This window comes from Lithobates pipiens, unplaced genomic scaffold (assembly GCF_037356315.1).
Source record: "Lithobates pipiens isolate NorthernLeopardFrog02 unplaced genomic scaffold, aLitPip1_a1.2 Scaffold_27, whole genome shotgun sequence".
Taxonomy (NCBI): Eukaryota; Metazoa; Chordata; class Amphibia; order Anura; family Ranidae; genus Lithobates; species Lithobates pipiens.
In genome coordinates, this window is record NW_027507788.1 from 60,836,473 (window position 1) to 60,857,024 (window position 20,552).

At 43.4% G+C, this 20,552-nt stretch overlaps 1 long non-coding RNA gene across 1 annotated transcript in view; it reads left to right on the top strand.

Moving 5' to 3' along the window:
- Positions 1-20,552, top strand: part of LOC143933187 (uncharacterized) — a 229,103-nt gene that overhangs the window by 101,159 nt on the left and 107,392 nt on the right. The window lies entirely within an intron of this gene.

Here is a 20,552-nt window from a genome sequence, read left to right on the forward strand (position 1 = left end):
TTATGCTTCATGTTGCAATATTACCTAATACTTTTTACTTACTATTGGTATTTTTTATTTATTTATTTTATTTATTAGCTTCTTCCTAGGGTTTGTGTTTAGTGGTCATAAAATACCTCTAGAACACTCCACTTGTATCCTTAACTTGTGGACACTATGGGTCCTGTCTGCTACCTCTCAGAAGGCATGAATTGCAGACATGTTTAAAGTGCTACTAAATTAAAGCATAAAATCCAATGCTATTTAGGGCATACATTTGCTCAACAAGAAATGGAAAATCAAAAATCATTGTTTTGTTTTCTTCAACATCAAATAAAAATATTGGAGTACAGCAAAGTATCTGTTTATTAAAAGAAAAGAATCCTACGGTGGACGCAAACAGACTACTATACGAGACTTAATAAACTGCAATAGTTATGTGGGAGACTGGAGTAATGATGCAGGAAGAATTGTGCAGTAGAAATGTGAAAAGTGAAAAGGTGAAGCTGTGCAGTAGTAATATGGGCAATTAGAGTTGCACAGTAGTGATGTGGGAGAGTGGAGTAGTAATGCAGGAAGAGTTGCGCAGTAGGAATATGGGAGAGTGGGGCTGTATAGTAGTTACGTGGGTAAAAAAAAACGGTGCAGTAGTGATGCGGAGCAATGGAGCTGTGCAGTATTGATGTTGAAGAGTGGAACTATGCAACATTGCTGTTGGAAAGTAAATCTGTGCAGTAATAAAAGCAGGTGTAAGTTTAAAAAGCAGTTATAAGGTTGTAAATCCCAGAAGCGCGATTCCTGCAGCTCCTGCTTTAGTCTGTTCTATCCATGTTTAAACAAATTACTCATGCAACCTTTTTCTGTTTTCAAATACATCCAACTTTCTCCAGCATTTTAAACTCCCATAGTGTTGCTCATCTGGAAACGATTAGTATATCTTTGTGATCAGTAAATTATGTTAGCCTATACTCGTTCCTTGTTTAGCTACCTTCAACATATACTGAATGTAGGATAAAATGTTAAAATTATAACTTCGAAAATTTAAAATATTGAGATACAGTATACTTCTTTTAGTAATATAGTACTAGATTATTTACCTACCTTAAAAGGTAATTCCACTTTTGTGGGGAAAAATAACAAACAAAAAAGTAAATAAGCCATATTGCAAGCAAATCTATTAAAATTAAGTTTCATTTGTAGCCCTGCAATTTTCTGTAAAATTCAATGCAATATGGCAACCTGGAGGCATTACATACATCGTTGGTGTAAGGATAACCCCCAGAAATGTAATTTCCTGCTTATGTGATTGGCTCACAAGTCTGCATTAGGATATAAGTCAGATTGTTTATTTTTTTTTTCAATAAATGTTTATTAAAAATCTTCAGATATACATTAAATCCCAGTTATCAGGTAGGTATACATTGAAACAGAAGCTGTTAATACAATCAATAAGTCGTACAATAAACATGTATTTCAGAAATATAATAACAAGTTCAGAACACGGCCAACTGAGCCTCTTACTAGGTCACTTCTGCAATGGTGGTGCAGGTGAAGTTCCGACTCGGTAAAGTCTGCCTCTGGTAAAGCGGGAATACAATAATTAAGGCGTGTAGTAACCGAGGATCATTAAGCCTCTCCATGTGAGGGAGAAGGGGTGGGGGTAGGGTCCAATCGGGGTAATGTTATGTACCGATCAAAGCCACCCTTGAACCCATTCACATCAAAGGGTTCTAACTGTGAATGGGTGGGGGCCATGTGTAGTAGTGAATCTGGTTTAACCTATTTGGTACCCATATGATTGAGAGGAAGCTCTGTAGTAGTAATATATGTTATCTAGGAGTAAGGGGGTGGGTAAGGAATCCAGAAACCGTTAGGGTGTGTGCACCTGCTGGAACAGTGAAGGAGGTATGTTGGTATCATGTTGAGAGGGTGTGGAGATTGCCTAAGTAGGATTGATGAGGATCAATTGGGTAAGAGGAAGGGTATGGACAGAGGGAGGGCACGATAAGCCAGACACTATGGAGCTTCAGAGACAGATCAATATCTATCATGGCGGACAGGTTGGGTCACCGGGCGGAATGGTCTGTGTCGAGGAGACTCTAAAGTGCAACTAGCAAGCCCATGTTGTACTAAATTTTATTGGATTGTCCTTTGCTTGGTAAATTTGTTTTTCCATCTCGGCCGTTCTATCGACTCTTTTGAACCATGCAGCCACTGTGGGTGGTGTGGAGCTCCTCCAGTGAACCGGGACACAGAGATTGGCTGCATTGATAAGGTGTAGGGTAAGGGATGTTTTCTAGGAGGAGAGGGGCATGGAGGTGTGATGGAGCATGTATTGGGCTGGAGTGAAGTCTGGGGCGTAAGAGGTAATTTGGGTGATGAGGCAATGAATTTCCGTCCAGTACGGTAGAATAAGAGGACACTCCCACCAGATATGAATGAGGGTGCCATGTGCCGCATTGCAACGCCAGCATGTCGGGGGGACCGAGGGGTGCATTTTGTGGATCTTATCAGGTGTCCTATACCAGTGAATATTTTGTAGCTGTTTTCCTGGGTGGATACATTAATGGAGCCCTTATGAATATGGTTGTGTATATGTTCCCATTCAGTGGAGGTTAAATCTATGGACAAATCTAATTCCCAACGTTGGATAAGCTTATCGTCTTTAACTTTGCGAGTGGAAAATAAGAGTGCATAGACACTTGAAATCACATGACATTGGGGTTCTGTACTATCACATAGCAATTCAAAGGGTGTGCACTCTCGGTACCACAGTGAGATGGATTTGGTGTCAGCGAAAAAGTGTTTTATTTGTAGGTACTTGTAAAGGGGGATGTTGTAATCAATGAGTTTGGCTGCCATGGCTTGGTGGAAGAAGTGGTGTGCCCTGATGGGGGCTGTGCATGATTCCCTATGCAGATTTCTAAGGCAAGACCCGGCAGCAAATCAGGATTATGGACCAAAGGGGTCATAGGTCCTGGGTGAGGTGTGAAGTCAAGTGCTTTGCCGGCTAATTTAAGTTGGGAAAAAGTGGCTGCAATAAAGGGATGTGTCACCAAATCTCTAGGAATGGAGTTATGATTAATCCAGGGTAGATGTGAAAGCGGGGATTTAGCGAAAGAGTCCTCAAGTGTGATCCAGGCTTTATTGGAACGATGCAGATGCCAATCTACAATCCAATTAAATGACATGCCCAGTGGTACTTTTGAATGTCAGGGAGGCCAAAGCCCCCTAGTAGTTTGGGGAGTACCAGTCTATCCCAGCTTAGTCTGGGGGTCTTGGATGCCCAGATAAAAGTCCTACACATTCGCTTGTATGATGTAAAAAAGGAGGTGGGTAGCTTTATTGGGATTGCCTGGAAAAGGTGAAGAAGTCTGGGCAAAGCATTCATTTTTAGTATGGCTGTCCTACCCAACCAGGAGAAAAAATACCATTTATTTAAATCAGCTTCTATGTTTTGAAGCGCGGGTTGGAAGTTTCTCATGTAGAGATCCTGTAATTTAGTAGGTATTTTGATGCCCAGGTATGTAATGTCCTGTGATTCCCATGTAAAGGGAAAGTTCTGCTTCCATTGGGTGATCAATGTGACTGGTAGAGTGATGTTCAGTGCTTTCGATTTTGTAAAGTTAATTTGAAGGTTTGACAAGGTTTTGAATAATGAGAAATCTTTAAGAAGATTGGGGATAATGACGATAGGGTCCATGAGGAAGAGCAAAACGTTGTCCGCATAGGCTGCTAATTTATAGTGCTTACCTTTGACATCTGGGTTGCCTCTTAATCTGCGGAGCATTGGTTCCATAGTAAGGATGAATATGAGCGGGGATAGGGGGCATCCCCGACGGGTTCCATTTGAGACAAAGAAGGCGTTCGACAGGCGGCCATTGATCCTAAGTTTAGCTGTAGGTGCAGAGTATAGCACCAGGATCATTTGGAGCAGATGCGATGGGAAACCCATTACTCTTAAAGTCGCTTCCATATAGTCCCAAGCAACCCTGTCGAACGCCTCCTCTGCGTCCAAAGGCAGGAAAAAACCTTTTGTGGATGTTTTGGAGAGCCAGTGATGGATATTTAGTGCCTTGGTAGTATTGTCCCTGGCCTCCCTGCCAGGGACAAAACCTACTTGATCGAGAGATAAATTTTGGCAACAGAGGGAGAATGCGGTTTGCCAACACTTTGTCATAGAGCTTAAGGTCTACATTCAGGAGTGAAATCGGGCGGTAGTTAGAGACCAATGAGAGGTCTTTGCCTTGCTTGGGGATGAGAGTGATGTGTGATTCAAGGATGTCCCTCATCGTATTAGAGATTGGTGATAGATTATTGAAGGCCTTGGTGAGGTGGGGAATGAGGGTGTCTGGGACAGACTTATAATAGCTAACTGCCAAGCCATCTGGGCCAGGGCTTTTGCCCTGGTTTCATTTGTTTTAATGCAGTTAGAATTTATTCTCCTGAGAGTGGGGGATCAAGGTCCGAGGATTCATCAGGAGAGAGGAGGGAGGGACAGTATTGTGCAAGGAAGTCTGTAATGGCTGTCATTCGGTCTGAGGTGGCTGCAGGGGGGAGCTTGTATAGTTTGGAGAAGTACTGAACAAAATGGTCAGAGAGGTCTTCAGTTGTAACAAGGGTGTTGCCCGATGGTATGGGCTGCTTTTTTAGCTTGAAGCGCTCTGGCTAAAAGTTTACCGACTTGTTGCCGAATTTGTAAAATAGCTTTTGGGTCATGGCATAATTACGTTTCAGTGTGTGATTGAGTTCCTCTAGGAGTTCTCTGGATTGAGTCAATTCCGTCAATGAGGAGGCTGCTAGTGATGCTTTGTGTGCTTGTTCAAGTGTTAGTATGTGATTGGTCAGCTCTTTAATGCATTCTTTTCTAAGTTTGTTTCGTTGGGTGGCAAGGGATGTAAATTTCCCCCTTATGATGCATTTGTGTGCTGCCCAAATGGAGATGGGAGAGGTATCGTCCGTTGTATTTTCTGTAAAGTATTGGATAAGGCTCATGGTAATATGTTGTATATAGTCTAGGTCGGTCAGTAGAGAATTATCAAGACGCCATATATTGGATCTACCAAGGGTCTTCGGGAGGGTTATAGTTATAGATATGGGGTTGTGATCAGAAAGCACCATGGGTTCAATTGTAGCTTTTGAGAGGTGTGTGAGATCATTTTGAGATAAGAAAAAGTGGTCTCTTCTGGAGTATTTGTTATGAGGTGCAGAAAAGAAGGTAAAGTCCTTAGTGTTGGGGAGCAATGTGCACCAGGCATCATGAAGTAACAGGTTGCTGAGTTGCAATTTAACCACTTCCCGACCAGCGCACGACGATGTACGTCGACAGAATGGCCCGGGCAGGCATATTGGCGTACATGTACGTCCAATATTCCATGCCGCCCTGCCATCGGGAGCGCGCCGCCGGCGGCGCGCTCCCGCGCTGGTCGGGACCCCCGTGAGTCCGGTCGCGGGACCCGCGGACTCGATCGCCGCGGGCATCCCCGCGATCGTCTCACGGAGCGGCCGAATGGAGGAAATGCTGTATAAACAACATTTTTCCATTCTGCCTAGCAACTAGTGACGCTGATCTCTGCTCCATGTGATTGGAGCAGAGATCAGTGTACACTAAATGAAAGCCCAACCCCCCCACAGTTAGTAACACACCCCTAGGAACACTTAACCCCTACACTGCCACCCACTGGTTAACCCTTTCACTGCCAGTGTCATTTACACAGGAATCACTGCATTTATATAGCAGTGATTACTGTATAAATGACAATGGTCCCAAAAATGTGTCAAAAATGTCCGATGGGTCCCCGACAATGTCGCAGTCACAATAAAAATCGCAGATCGCCGCCATTACTAGTAAAAAAAAAAATAATAAAAAATTATTAATAAAAATGCTATAAAACTATCCCTATTTTGTAAACGCTATAACTTTTGCGCAAACCAATCAATAATCGCTTATTGCGATTTTTTTTACCAAAAATATGTAGAAGAATACGTATCGGCCTAAATTGAGGGAAAAAAATGTTTTTTTATATATTTTTGGGGGATATTTATTATAACAAAAAGTAAAAAATAATGCGTTTTTTTCAAAATTGTCGCTCTATTTTTGTTTATAGCGCAAAAAATAAAAACCGCAGGGGTGATCAAATACCACCAAAAGAAAGCTCTATTTGTGGGAAAAAAAGGACGTCAATTTTGTTTGGGAGCCACGTCGCACGACCGCGCAATTGTCAGTTAAAGCGACGCAGTGCCGAATCGCAAAAAGTGGTCTGGTCTTTGACCAGCAAATTGGTTCCGGTCTGAAAGTGGTTAATAGCTCGTAGGGCTCTGTAGGTTAGGGATGATGTACCATTGGATGTGTCAAGGGAGGGATTCACCTCCTACTATCAGGGTACCCGATTGGAAGCTGAAAAGTTGTTGGAAGGTGTCTCTAAAAAAGGCAACTTGTTGCGAGTTTGGGGCGTAAATGTTAGCTATTGTGACAGGCCTGTGGTGCAGAGTACCTTTGATGAATAGGAATCTCCCTTGGGAGTCTTTTTGGACTTCCGTCACCTGCAGGGGGCATTGTTTAGAAATTAAGATTGAGACTCCTTTGGATTTAGGCTCGGTGTTAGAAGCATGGTACACCTGTGGGAATTGGTGATTATACAGTTTAGGGATGCTAGCCGTCCTGAAGTGCATTTCCTGCATAAGTGCTACATGTATTTTCGATCGTTGTAGGAAATAGAACAGTTTAGACCTTTTCTCTGGAATGTTAAGCCCTTGTATATTGATTGAGCAGAGTTTGAGTGTCTGTAGGGGCTTATGTGGGTCAGGCAGTGAGCATCTGTCATAAGCACAAGTGAAGGGAGAGGGATGACCTAGGCGATCAGAATGTGGGCCTGTTTGGTGTATGACAGGCTTTAGTGCAATATTAAGGTAACTGGGGTTAAACCGATGAGGTTTGGGGGTGACTTGCTCCCCTATCTCTAAACTGTACAGTATCGGTAAAGTACAGTGCGGGCACGATGTGTGCATCCTGAGGGGTTTGACAGCATCGTGACTTACAACTGTGTGGGGGTTGACAATCACCAAGCAGTGAGGGAGGACTATAGGTAAAGGAAAGAATGATATAGTCCGCCACCACAGGGCCTTCAGGTGATAAAGGGGAGGAGGTTTTAGAGAACGTATTTTCTGGGGGATATATAATAGGGCAAGGGGAACTCTCAAAGAAGCGGGAGGCTGGGTGGTGGGATTTGGGTGCGTAAACGCATCAGTACAAAAACAGTATGTAAGAACCATCATATAGAAACATTGGGAGTTCTGAAACCACCACCCAGGCCCCACACCTGAAGGCATCCAAATCGCCATCAAAGACTAACCCGGCTAAATCCGGGATTTGTAAAAGTGGGTGCCCTCTCATGGATTAAGTGTTGGCCTCAGAACATGTGAGGTATTGGGGGCGTGGCCGGCAGCCGAGGAGTATGGCCGCAGTGTGAGAGAGCTCCGTCCGCCGCCTGAATACCGGAGCTATATACAGCGTTCCTGAGCGTTTTTTTACAGCGGTTTCGGCTCCCCCGAGGTCGGGCAGAGACACAGATCATGTCCAGGTGAAGGAAGGAGGCTAAAAGACTTAGCCGCATGATGGATTTCAACCGTCAGCCCCGCGATGTGCAGGCCCAAGATGGCGCCGGAAGGCCGGAGAGTAGGGAGAGAGGCAGACGCGCTACTGAGGGACCTCAGATGCCTAACCTTTCACAACGCCAGGATGATCTTTCACTGAGAGGTAAACAGCACTCCCCAACAGCCTCTTCCACATCTAGCCCTATTAAAGCTAAGCAGCCACACGTACAGGGGGAGGAGGAGGAAGGACTGTGCAATGCTTCACTAAATGACACAAGAGAATTGCAGGACTCCATCTTGGAATTCCCCACAAATAATCAACCGGTTATCGATACCACACTCAAAGATATGTTAGTATCTCTTCGCAGTACGCTACACGCAGACATTTTATCTCTTACCAAACACTTTAAAGAAGAAGTGAAGGCAGTAGATACTAGAGTGTCTCATGTTGAACGTAAGATGGGAGAATTCGCGGGAACTATCAATAAAGTGATTGATGCCCACAACGATAGAGAGGATGACCTGCTTTCGATGAAGGAAAAAATGGCCGACCTCGAGGATCGCTCGAGGAGAAACAATATCAAAATTAGAGGCATCCCAGAATCGGTCAAAACACCAGATCACCTTTCTTATTTTCAAAAAATCCTGCAGGAAGCATTACCAGAAGCGTCATTGACGGACCGTACGATAGACAGGATCCATAGGCTCCCTAAGCCTAAACACATACCGGAACATTTACCGAGAGATACGATCGCACGGATCCACTTTTTTCAAACGAAAGAGAAGTTCCTCATTTGCGTTCGTAACCCTGATGATATACCTCCCTCTGCTCTGGGCCTATCCTTTTTTCCAGATTTTTCAGCCTTTACGATGCAAAGATGCAGAAATATAGCGACTATAACGAAGCCACTGAGAAATCATCGCATTCCATATAAATGGGCCTATCCAGCGAAACTCCTCGTTTCCAGGGACGGTGCAACATTCGCTATCAAGTCTGTGGAGGAAGGAATTCGACTTTTACGCGACTGGCGTGTCTTGGATGCAGATGACAGCTCTCGCTCAGGCACCCCTTCGCCCCGGATGGGATCTCCTGCCTGGCCAAGGCGACTTTCAGACTGACCGCTCAGGTCTACATACTAATCATCGCCCATAGAGCTCCGGTACAAGGCGGTCTATTGAAAAGCTCTATTTTGCCCTCTATTGTTTAAGGGTTGTTTTCCCTACTGATTCGATTGAATCACCTTTTTTTTTACTGTTTTTGTGTTTTCAAAACTTTTAAGGTTCACTTACAATAACTTCAACTTATAGCACTTACGTCTCCTGAGTACAGGGTCTGGTTTGTTACAAATTAAGGTTTCTCCCACTGGGTAGTAGATATTTTCTTGGCCCTATGTTGCAGTCACTGATCTGTGAGTGATCTTTTTTTTTTTCTTTTTCCCTTTTTTTTTTTGATTAATTATTTTTACTTTTTTGGTTGTTTCTTTCATTTTCATTACTTTACTAACCATTGTGATCCTATAGTGGTGTAATAGTTCCTACTGTACAACTGGTTCTGCTTCAGGGTTTTCATCCGCCACAACATGGGTTTCAAGGTAACTTCATTTAATGTAAGAGGCCTAAACAGCCCTCACAAGAGGAACATGCTCTGGAGAGAAGCTACGAAATTACATAGTGACATTTTAGGTCTACAAGAAACCCACTTGTGGACGCTAAACATCCACAGCTGAGTAAAAGGCATTTCCCAACTACCTTTTTTTCGAATGCCCAGAAAAAGCATAGAGGTGTGGCAATCTTGCTTAGAGATACACTACAATTTAAATGTCTACAGGTCAAAATGGATAATGCGGGCAGGTATATTATTTTAATAGGGGAGATTAATGGTACGGTCTATACCATAGTGAATGTGTATGTTCCAAATGCTAAACAATTGTCCTTCCTTAACAAAGTGAAAAAAAAAAGTGGCAGTTATGCGCAGGGGTTTCCTTCTATTCTGCGGTGACTTCAACACCATACCAAACCAAACTTTGGACGTCTCGTTTCGTCCCCACAAACCCAGAGTTAGGGTCACCCTTGCGCATTTTATGGCTTCGGAAGGTTTGTTTGACGTGTGGCGCTGCCAACATTCCACAGAACGTGACTATTCCTACTTTTCTAGTGTACATAATTCATACTCCAGAATCGATCTGTTTTTAGTTGACAAATTTATTTTACAAAAAATTAGCATGTCTTTCATTCATAATATTTCATGGTCAGATCACGCTCCAATATCTGTGATGGTGGAGGGGAGACAGGTTGAGACTAGAGCAAATAGATGGAGAAATGATGCATCTTTGTTCTCACACCCTAAATTTTCTCAAGAGCTTAATTCCGAGCTTCGAGAGTTTTTTGCCCGCAACGCTGGGTCTGTTTCAGATCCCTTTATAATATGGAACACACACAAGGCCTTTATGCGAGGGGTCCTCATTAAGCTAGGTAGCATTGCCAAAAAACAGAAAACCCACAAAATTGACTGCCTTCTCGCCCAAATTGAAAAACTGGAATCTATCTATCTGTCACAGTTAGATGGCCTCAGACATGAACTTAGACTACTTCTGATTTCCAACCATGATTATACATTAAAAAAATGGAAAGCTCGCTTCTATCACCAAGGAAATAGGGCTGGGAAACTTTTAGCTAGGCAAACGAATGAAAAAATCGTTAAACAGAAAATTCCCTTCATCCACCACCCGACCAGTGGAGCTAGAGTGGCCAACCCAAAAGATATAGCCAACGCTTTTAGGGATTGCTACAGTGCTTTATATAACTTGAAGGATGATGAGTCTGTCCCTCAGCCAACTGCAGAAACGATTGATAGTTTTCTAAATAAAATAACACTCCCTACACTTGATCAAGACCAATTGAAGGTGCTAAACGAACCCATAACGCTAACCGAACTTCAAAAAACGATTTTAGCACAGCCATTAAATAAATCTCCAGGTCCAGATGGGTTTTCGTCTGAGTATTACCGTAACTTCTACCCCATTTTAGGTCAACATTTACTTCACACTTTTGAGAAAGCTTCGTCAAACTCATCGTTCCCCCAAGAAATGCTGGCCGCCACGGTCATAACCCTACCCAAACCAGGAAAGTCCCCAGATGCCCCTCAGAACTTTAGGCCCATCTCCTTATTAAACGTCGACGCTAAGATTTATGCAAAAATCATAGCCAATAGATTGTCAAAAATTTTACCAACGTTAATTAAAAATGACCAGGTGGGATTTATTCAGGGCCGCCAGGCACCAGATGCAACTAGGAGAATAGTGAATTTGATTCATGCAGTGGAGGTCTCGGGGGATCCTTCTCTGTTTCTAACTCTAGACGCAGAGAAGGCCTTTGATAGGGTCCATTGGGGATACCTGGGTCGAGTATTAGACAAATTTGGTATGGAGGGAAATATCAAATCAGCCATCACAGCCCTTTATACTTCCCCTTCAGCTATGGTTTATACAGAAGGCATGTTCTCTGATAGTTTTAATATCACTAACGGGACTCGACAGGGGTGCCCGTTGTCACCCCTGATATTTGCACTTTTAATGGAACCCTTAGCTGAGACGATTCGTACACATCCATGCATCTCAGGTGTCCCTATGTTAAAGCAATCACATTCCATCACATTATTTGCGGACGATGTCATTTTGTCCCTATCCCGTCCAATCACTTCACTGCCAGCAGTTCATGATATCTTAGAACAATTTAATAAAATTTCATACTATAAAATAAATGCATCCAAATCTAATCTCCTTGCGATTAACGTTAAAGAAAAAACCCGACTACTGTTGGCTACACGTTTTCCGTATCCGTGGACAAACCAACCAATTCAATATCTGGGGATAAAAATTATGTCTCCTAGTTCTGGTTTATTTAGAGCGAATTTTATACCACTCCTGTCCTCCCTCCATCAGGAACTGGATAGACTTGGGAAATATCATCTCACTTGGATGGGCAGATTGGCAGCATACAAAATGCTAATTCTTCCAAAACTACTATACTTGTTTAGCGCCCTACCTATAAAGATCCCCTTGTCGTTCCTCTCGTCAGCTCAGGCTCAACTTTCCTCCTTTGTCTGGCAGGGGAGGAGGCCGAGATGCCCCAAGACTATTCTCTGCAGGAGAAGGGAGATGGGCGGCATGGGGCTTCCAATTTTAAAAGATTACTATATGGCATGTCTGCTAGACCAACTGAAGTTTTGGTTTCAGCATCAGATAGGGAAACAATGGGTGGCGATAGAGCAATCATGGCTCGGCCCCAACTCCCTATACGCTGCATTGTTGGCCTCCTCCTTTGCCGGTTCGACATTTAAATCAGATCATCCCATTATCACCTTGGTACTTAACACATGGAACAATTTTATCCAAAGCGTTGCTGACCATCAGAACCTAACGGAGATACATGCTCCCATCTCCTCTTTATGCTCTGTTTTAGAAGATTTAGATTTAGCAATCTGGGAGCAAAGGGGAATCTCACGGGTATCGGACCTGTGGGAAAAAGACTGGTTAATCCCTTTTGAAACCCTGGTACGTAAATATTCATTGCCACCATCAGCTTCGTTCACCTATTTACGAATTGCCTCCTTTCTAAACCAACATAGGGGTTCCTCTATTAAAATACCACATCAGGCATGGTCTTTCTGGTCTGACGAGACGACCTTCAAAGGGGGGATTTCCCTTTTCTATAACTTGATACAAGAGAAAGGCCGTTTCAGCAGGATGTCTCCCGTCCAGAAGTGGGAGAGGGATCTTGCTTCATCCTTTTCAGCAGACCAGTGGAAGATGGCGATGCGAAGTAACTGTCGCTTCGTTAGGTCCATCTCTCACTGGGAGACTACGCAGAAAATTTTGCTTAGATGGTATTACACCCCCTACATTACGGCAAAGTTCACAAAGGGTGCTTTGCATGATTGTTGGCGAGGTTGCGGGAAGATTGGAACACTGATACATATGAAATGGGAATGCCCCCATCTAAGAAGTTTTTGGAGGGGTGTATTCTCACTAATCTCCAATATCACAGGCTTTATCAGACCAGCTACACCAGAATTAGCAATTTTGAATCTGAATATTGATCAATTCCCCCCATCTCTAAGAATGATAACGGTTCAAATTCTTTCCACAGCTAGGCTTCTAATTGCTAGAAGCTGGAAAAATCCTACCTCTCCTAATGTTAGTGAGCTTACTAAAAAAATAGATGAAACTTTTAAATATGAACAGATTCTTGCCTCAATAGAAGGGAAATCTTATAGATTGTATTCGCAGTGGTCACCTTGGATTGAAGCCAGGAAAATCATTTAAATTTATGCAACCATTATTCTAAAATCTTTCTGTGTTTTTTTGTTTTACAATGCATTATTCTGAAGGAATAGTAAACAGTTTTTATATACTGATAAACCTTGAGAGGATAGATATCTCTTCCTATGAGAGAACTTGCACTTAGGTCTCAAGACTGGTTTGTTGTAGGTCTCATATGTACAAAATATGTCTTGTTTGTACCGATTGTTTTGAGATATCCAATGTAATGTCTTATCCTTTCAATAAAAAATATTTATAAAAAAAAAAAAAAAAAAAAAAGAACATGTGACGTATTTAAACAGAGGTCTTTTATAGGGCTTAAAAACATCACAAAAACCTCAAAAGAGGGATTGAACACTTTAACCGGAGTAACCTGTAAATAAACAAGTAAATCGGTCAGCAAGCTGACCATGCATTCAGTGACAGATTTCCAACTAGAAAGTCTGAGTATTACTATACTTGTAGAAGATTTACTGTAGAGTGAGTGCGAAATATACCTCATACCTCGCCATGTAGTCTAATATGCCAGCAAGTGTGATTGGGTAAAGTTACAGGGCAGTTGGTGCACTCTGCATTATCCTTCAGGTAGGTACAGCAGCAGTTCCCAACAGAGAGTGCCTGGGTGGGGCATGTAGACAGAGGGGGGTAGTCTGTGTAGGCTCCTCAGGAAGTACACGAGCCATTGCAGCCAGAGGTGGGGTGGAAGAGGAGACTGTGTGAGATGCTGTGGAAGTCAGCATTGAGTGCGACGATCTGTGTGAGACGTTGTCCGGGTAACAGTCACAGTGTTCGCCGGACGTTCTTCAGGCGTTTCCCTAGTGTCCGGGAGCTTGTATGCGGAAGGGACACTGTACAGATGTCCGAGTAAGAATCGCAGCATTCGTCTGACATTCTTGAGGCGTTTCCCTAGTGTCAGGGAGCTTGTGTGCGGAAGTGACACTGTACAGATGTCCGGGTAACAGTAGCAGCGTTCGTCGGACGTTCTTGTAGGCAGAAGTCACACTGTGCAGAACTTCTGCTAGGCTGGGGGCAGTTACAAACCACATGGTGTTGTGGGATATGTAGTTTTAGGACACTCCACAAGACATATGGGCGGTGCTTTGCTTGTCACTGAGCGGCGAAACTCCGCATACCAGTTAGGTACATCTACCAGAGGTATGCCTATGGATCCGCAGAAGTGTGGGAGATCCTCTGGTACTCTCAGGAGAGCCGTGTGGCCCTGGGTGGAGGCAGAAAGGCAAAACGGGAATTCCCATTTATATTGAATACCTATCGCACGAAGGGCATCCAGCAAGGGCTTCAGATCACGCCGGTGTTGTCCTGAAAGATTTTAAGTGCTCTCCCCTCATAGAGTATTTGAGGCCAGCTTGAAGTCTATTATGCAGCAAATGATGTCCCTCAGGGGATCCGTCTCCCTTCCCTTGGGACGTAAGGCCCGGTGGATCCTTTCCATGTCAATGGGCGGATGAGGTGGTCCATTAAACAGACCATTGAAGATTCTAGTCACAGTGGGGGTTATATGTTCTCCCTCGATGGCCTCTGACTCTGAGATTATGGCGCTGACCTCTGTTGTCGAGGTCTTCCAGGTGGCGTTGCATATCTTTCATTTGTAATGTGTGGGAGTCATGCGATTTGCAGCTTTGTGAATAGTCGCATCATGGCGTTCAGTCACTCTTTCAACTGTGAGGACTCTGTCACTGAGTTCACGGATATCGAGCCTGAGCTCCAAAATGGCGGTGGATAAGGTGTCTTTGATATCTGCTGAGATGGTCCTCTCCCCCTCTAGGGAGAGGACTTTATCATGGGTAGCTGGCCATACAAAATATACAAAATTACATCAAAAGATAATTGATAATTTAATGATAATAGTTAAAAATTGATAACATTAAGTACAGTATACATTTCATGTATTTACAGACAAAAAATAACAAATATACATAATTAATCCTGTTACACTGTATACTTCCTCCGTCCAACTGTATAACAACACCCTACAGTAGACAGAAGGCAGCAACCCAATGCGTTTCGAGATCTTAGATAAATTCTCTTCATCAGGGGTATAGATAATTTGCATCAAACAGAAAACAGGAAATCTAAAAAATGAAATCACATAACATTTAATATCTATATCAATAGGAACAAATAAATAATGATATATAAATAAAGGAGGAATTACAAAAGAAAAGAGAGGGGAAGGTCAAGAAAAAAACCCCACAAAAAAACACCTTTTCACAAAAGGCACAACTCATCACTATAGTAGCCAGAGTCAGTGCACTGGGCGGTATGAGGGATGCGGAATAGCGAAAAAGAAAAAACCTCTATCCAATCACTGGGAAATGGATTGTGGACCGATCGGATCAATTAATGTAACCCCATAGGATGAACAAATCGATGTAGAAGGAGAGGGGAAATAGTTTAGTATATTACAAATAAATATTTATTGTGGTATACCAAGGATTTACAATGATATACAATAAATCTACAGTGAAAGATGAAAGATGGTCATGGAATTAAAAATAATGACACATCCGGGGAAAGATTAGCAGATGCTAAATCCACCTTTAAAGCAAAGAGTATATATATATATATATATATATATATATATCGGACCAGGCAATAATGGGGTAAGTGTATATCAGACATAAGGCTTAGTCAAACCATGAAAAGGAATAAAGCCAAACCTCCAACAATACCTGGTCTCCTGTATTCACCAACTGCATGAGGGAGGCCCGAATTCCTATATCAGTGGATCAGCGACCCAAAACATATACACATCACACACCAGCTGATTGGGTATACAAAACATCCAAGCCCTAAAAAAGGGACATATGTATGCTGACGTTAGATATATTACTGGATATATAGAGCATATTGACCCAGGAGTAAATATATAAGTGGGTCAGTTTCACATACATCCGGATATAATTCTATGAACACATTCATAAAAGATATAAGATAACTTACAGCATCTATTTCAAATGATTACGCCAGGCTCACGTCCTGAACCTTCAGAGACTGAGCCCGGACTAAATAAAGCCAGTAATTGAGGTAGGGCGGGTCTGGAGAATAGTCCCATGTGACGGGAACAACCAATGAAAGGAATAAAGGGGCGGTACCAAAAGTCACGGCGCGAAACGAAGATCAGGCCAGCCGTCATTATAGTAACGTGCACGGCATCACTAGATCCGGCGCACAGGCCCGCCGTGGTTGTAATGATACATATGGCGCGGCATGCAAGCCCGCCGTCATCATGGAAATATGCGCGTCGTCACTTGGTCCAGCGCGCAGGCAGGTGGGTTGTCCCTCAGGACGGCGGTGCTAGATGACACGCCTACCAACATCGTGGTAGGTGGCCGCTGACTGGAGCCCTGGCATCGCCATACCTGGCGACGGGTGGGCAGCAGCAGCATATATTAAGCAATTGCCGCCCCGCGGCGCACACACACGTGGGCACGTGACCCGGTCACCCAGATCACGTGGCCGAATGAAAATAGGAGGCAACTGATCCTAAACAGGACGGCTGCCTCCCGTGCGCCAAGTGAGGACAGCGTCAAAGGCAAAATCAGTAAACAAAAACAAATCCATTAGGCACAACCAGCAGCCAGGAGTAGAGGAAAAACAAACACAAAAAAACAAAAATAAAACAACAAACAACAAAAAAAAAGGGGAGACAAAAAGAGAAATTTTGCTCATTTGAAGGCTCCCATTCACTACCTCCCGAAGAGAAGCCCTCCAAGCCCTTGTACACACGGTCGGAGATTCCGACAACCAAATCCGTCAGATTTTGTCCGACGGATCTTGTCCGAAACTGTTGCATACACAAGGTCGGACAAAGTTGTCGGAAAATCCGATCGTTCAGAACGTGATGACGTAATTTTGTTACGATGGGACTATGTTCAGGCTAGTAGCCAATAGCTTTGATGTAGGAATTTGATCTGAGCATGCGTGGCACTTGGTCCGATCGGAATTCTCTACACATGATCGGAGTATGTCCGATCGGACCAGTTTGTCGTAAAATATTTCCAGCAAGTTGGAAAATTTGGTTCGACGGATATTCCGATGGAAACAGTCCGATGCATACCACACACAGTCGGATTATCCGACAAAACGGTCCGATAGGACACATTCCGACGGATTCTCCGACCGTGTGTACAAGGGCTTAGAATGGTCTAAATGATAGAGTGCCATTCAGGCCAGGAGGGAAGGTGGCCTTCAACCGAAATATCCAACGCTGTTCACGCTGGAGCAGCGTACGATTGGGGTCACCACCCCGCATTTCAAAATGGACACGGTCCAGAATAACAAAGATGACTTTGGGACATACTCCAGCGTGAACAGCGGTAACATGTCTCCCCAAGGGGAGGGTGGGAGTACAAGGGGAGGGTGGGAGTACAAGATTGTAGAGAAATCAAATGGCGATAAGCCCTCTTCCAAAACTCCTGGATAGTTTTCCCTACGTAAAAGCAGTTACAACTACACAGAAGGAGGTAACACCTGGCGTTCTACAGTTGGCATAATGGCGAGGTCTATATCGCTCACCATTGGGAAGTATCAGATTCGTGGTGGTGTTCATAAAGCGGCAGTAGCCGCAGCCACCACATGTAAACGTACCAAAGCATTTACATTGATCTTTGCGATTCTCACCCTTAAATTCACTGGATATTAACCGATCACGCAAAGATCTGGCTTTCCTAAAGGTGAATGAAGGAGTTTTAGAAACAAATGGACCAACAATGGGGTCCATCGTGAGGACATGCCAGAACTTGCGCACTATGGCCTGAACTTTATGCGAATGGTTAGAATAAGTTGTAAAGATAGAAATTGGATTCACCTTCCTATTTTTCGAGGAAGGATTATACAGTAAATCCTTTCTAGTTCTACCGCAGGCTCTTCTAAAGGCCTTCTTAAGGCAGGTGTTTGAGTAACCCTGCTGTCAAGTCACCTTGAGGAGAGGTGACATATGCACACCGTAGGGATCAGGAGTGCACCGCAAGGTTGTGGACCCTACGGCTGACTGCTGCGGACGGGAGACATGTCCCACCGGGGTTAGAGTGTAAGATTCCCTGGGGCGCGGCGTCTAAGAGCCAGCAGGTGTTCACCAGAGCCTCGAGTGGTGAGGATGGACTTGGCTGCAACTGGCTCCAGGTCGCGACCCCCAGGGTCCCCCAGCTCACACCCACAGTAGGCAACTGGAGGATAGGGATGGTGAGGGACAAAGCCAAGGTCTGGGCCACAAGCAGACAGGAATAGTCAGGGACACGCCAAAAGGTCAGGATCACAGGCAAACAGGGATAGTCAAAGACACACCAAAGTCGGTAACGGAACAACAGAAGAGCACACGGCAGGTAACAGGAAGCTAAACACACAAAGGAATACACAATGGTTGATCGGCACTGTTGGCTTGCAGTGCACAGGTTAATATAAGGTTCCCTGATAGGGCCTGGGGTGGAGCCATGCTTAGAGGAGAGGTTATAAAAACCACCAGGTGGAAGTGGCTGGCCTCTTAGCCTGAACGCATGAGGGGAGGTAAGCAAACAGGAAGATCACTGCATAACCATGACACCCGCTCAAGGAGCCGTATTCTCAGAGAATATGCCTCTTTCTTGAAGACGCGATCATCTGAGCAGTTCCTTCTAATTCGAAGATATTGGCCATATGGTATGGAGTTAATCAGTGCCGATGGATGGAAACTTGATGCATGCAAAATAGAATTACCCGCCGTGGGTTTTCTGTAGAGACTACTGCTCAGGTATCCATTTTCATCTTTGTGGATAGTTACGTCCAGGAATGTAATGTTATGCCGGTCAAAGGTCATAGGAAAGTTGAGATTGAACTGATTCTGATTCAATCCACTCAGGAATGACTGCAATAGTTCCATGGGACCATTCCACACTAGTAATATATCGTCAATATAGCGTGCCCACATGGATACATTCATCATGAGTGGATTGAAATCCACATCGTTATTAATGGCCTGTTCCCACTCCCCCAGGTACAGATTGGCGAACGAAGGGGCACACAAAGTCCCCATAGCAACGCCCTGTACCTGGAGGAAGTGGGAACCTGTAAAGACAAAGTGATTGTGGTGGAGGATAAAATCAAGAGCATCCAAAATTAAATTCCTGGTAGATGGATCTAATTCCAGGTCTCTAGATAAAATGTTCCTAAAGCAAGCCATGCCTTTATTATGGGGGATGGAACTATAAAGAGCTTCCACATCCACTGCCACCAAGGTGGCAGTTGGTGGAATGCAAATCCCATCAATACTTTGTAAAAGTTGTAAAGTGTCTTGAATATAACTGGGCAACTTGGCTGTGTAACGACGAAGATGTCCATCAACCCATTCACTCAATTTGGCCGCGATCGACCCATTTCCCGAAATTATGGGACGACCAGATGGATTATGTAAGCTCTTGTGTAATTTGGGAAGGCAATAAAAAGTTGGAATACGAGGGTTTTTAGTTTGTATAAATTCCCATTCATTTCTAGTAATTACATTCGAGGACCGTGCACCATCCACAAGATTATAAAACTCCTGATAGAATTTTGTAACTGATTCCCCTGAAATTTTCTTATACCAATCCTTATTGCTCAAGATTTTGTTGCACATTTCTACATAGAAAATATTATCCATAACTACTATGTTGCCACCTTTGTCAGATGGTTTGATAGTGATGGATATGTTGTTGGCCAAACATTTTAATGCTAGTCTCTCCGTCATGGTCAGATTATCATCATCCACATTTGTGATGCTAATCTGACAAATCTCCTGGCATGCTACCTTTGTGAGTTCCTTGTCATAATGGCCATTCAGGCTACATTTACTGATCCGATCGGTTCACAATCAATTTCCCAGTGATTGGATAGAGGTTTTTTCTTTTTCGCTATTCCGCATCCCTCATACCGCCCAGTGCACTGACTTTGGCTACTATAGTGGTGAGTGGTGCCTTTTGTCGAAAAGGTGTTTTTTTTTGTTTGTTTTTCTTGACCTTCCCCTCTCTTTTCTTTTGTAATTCCTCCTTTATATATCATTATTTATTTGTTCGTATTGATATAGATATTAAATGTTATGTTATTTAGTTTTTTAGATTTCCTGTTTTCTGTTTGATGCAAATTATCTATACCCCTGATGAAGAGAATTTATCTAAGATCTCGAAACGCGTTGGATTGCTGCCTTCTGTCCACTGTAGGGTGTTGTTATACAGTTGGACGGAGGAAGTATACAGTGTAACAGGATTAATTATGTATATTTGTTATTTTTTGTCTGTAAATACATGAAATGTATACTGTACTTAATGTTATCAATTTTTAACTATTATCATTAAATTATCAATTATTATCTTTTGATGTAATTTTGTATGGCCACCTACACATGTTAAAGTCCTCTCCCTAGAGGAGTACATGTTTTTCATATTGTTTTGTCTATCAGGATGGGGTTTAGGTGGGCCTTGTAAGACTTGTGATCTACAGCACCTTGTTCAATTTGTCTTAATTACTAGGAGCTCAGGGATTAAGCATCCATCTTCCTACTAGGTCAGGCCACACCCCTGTATAAGTCAGATCTTGGGCATCCTGTGCAACAAAATATCATTTTTGGTGAGATACCCTCAAAAGATTAATTATTTCTAAAGGGATGCAGACCATGCATTTTCCACTAAA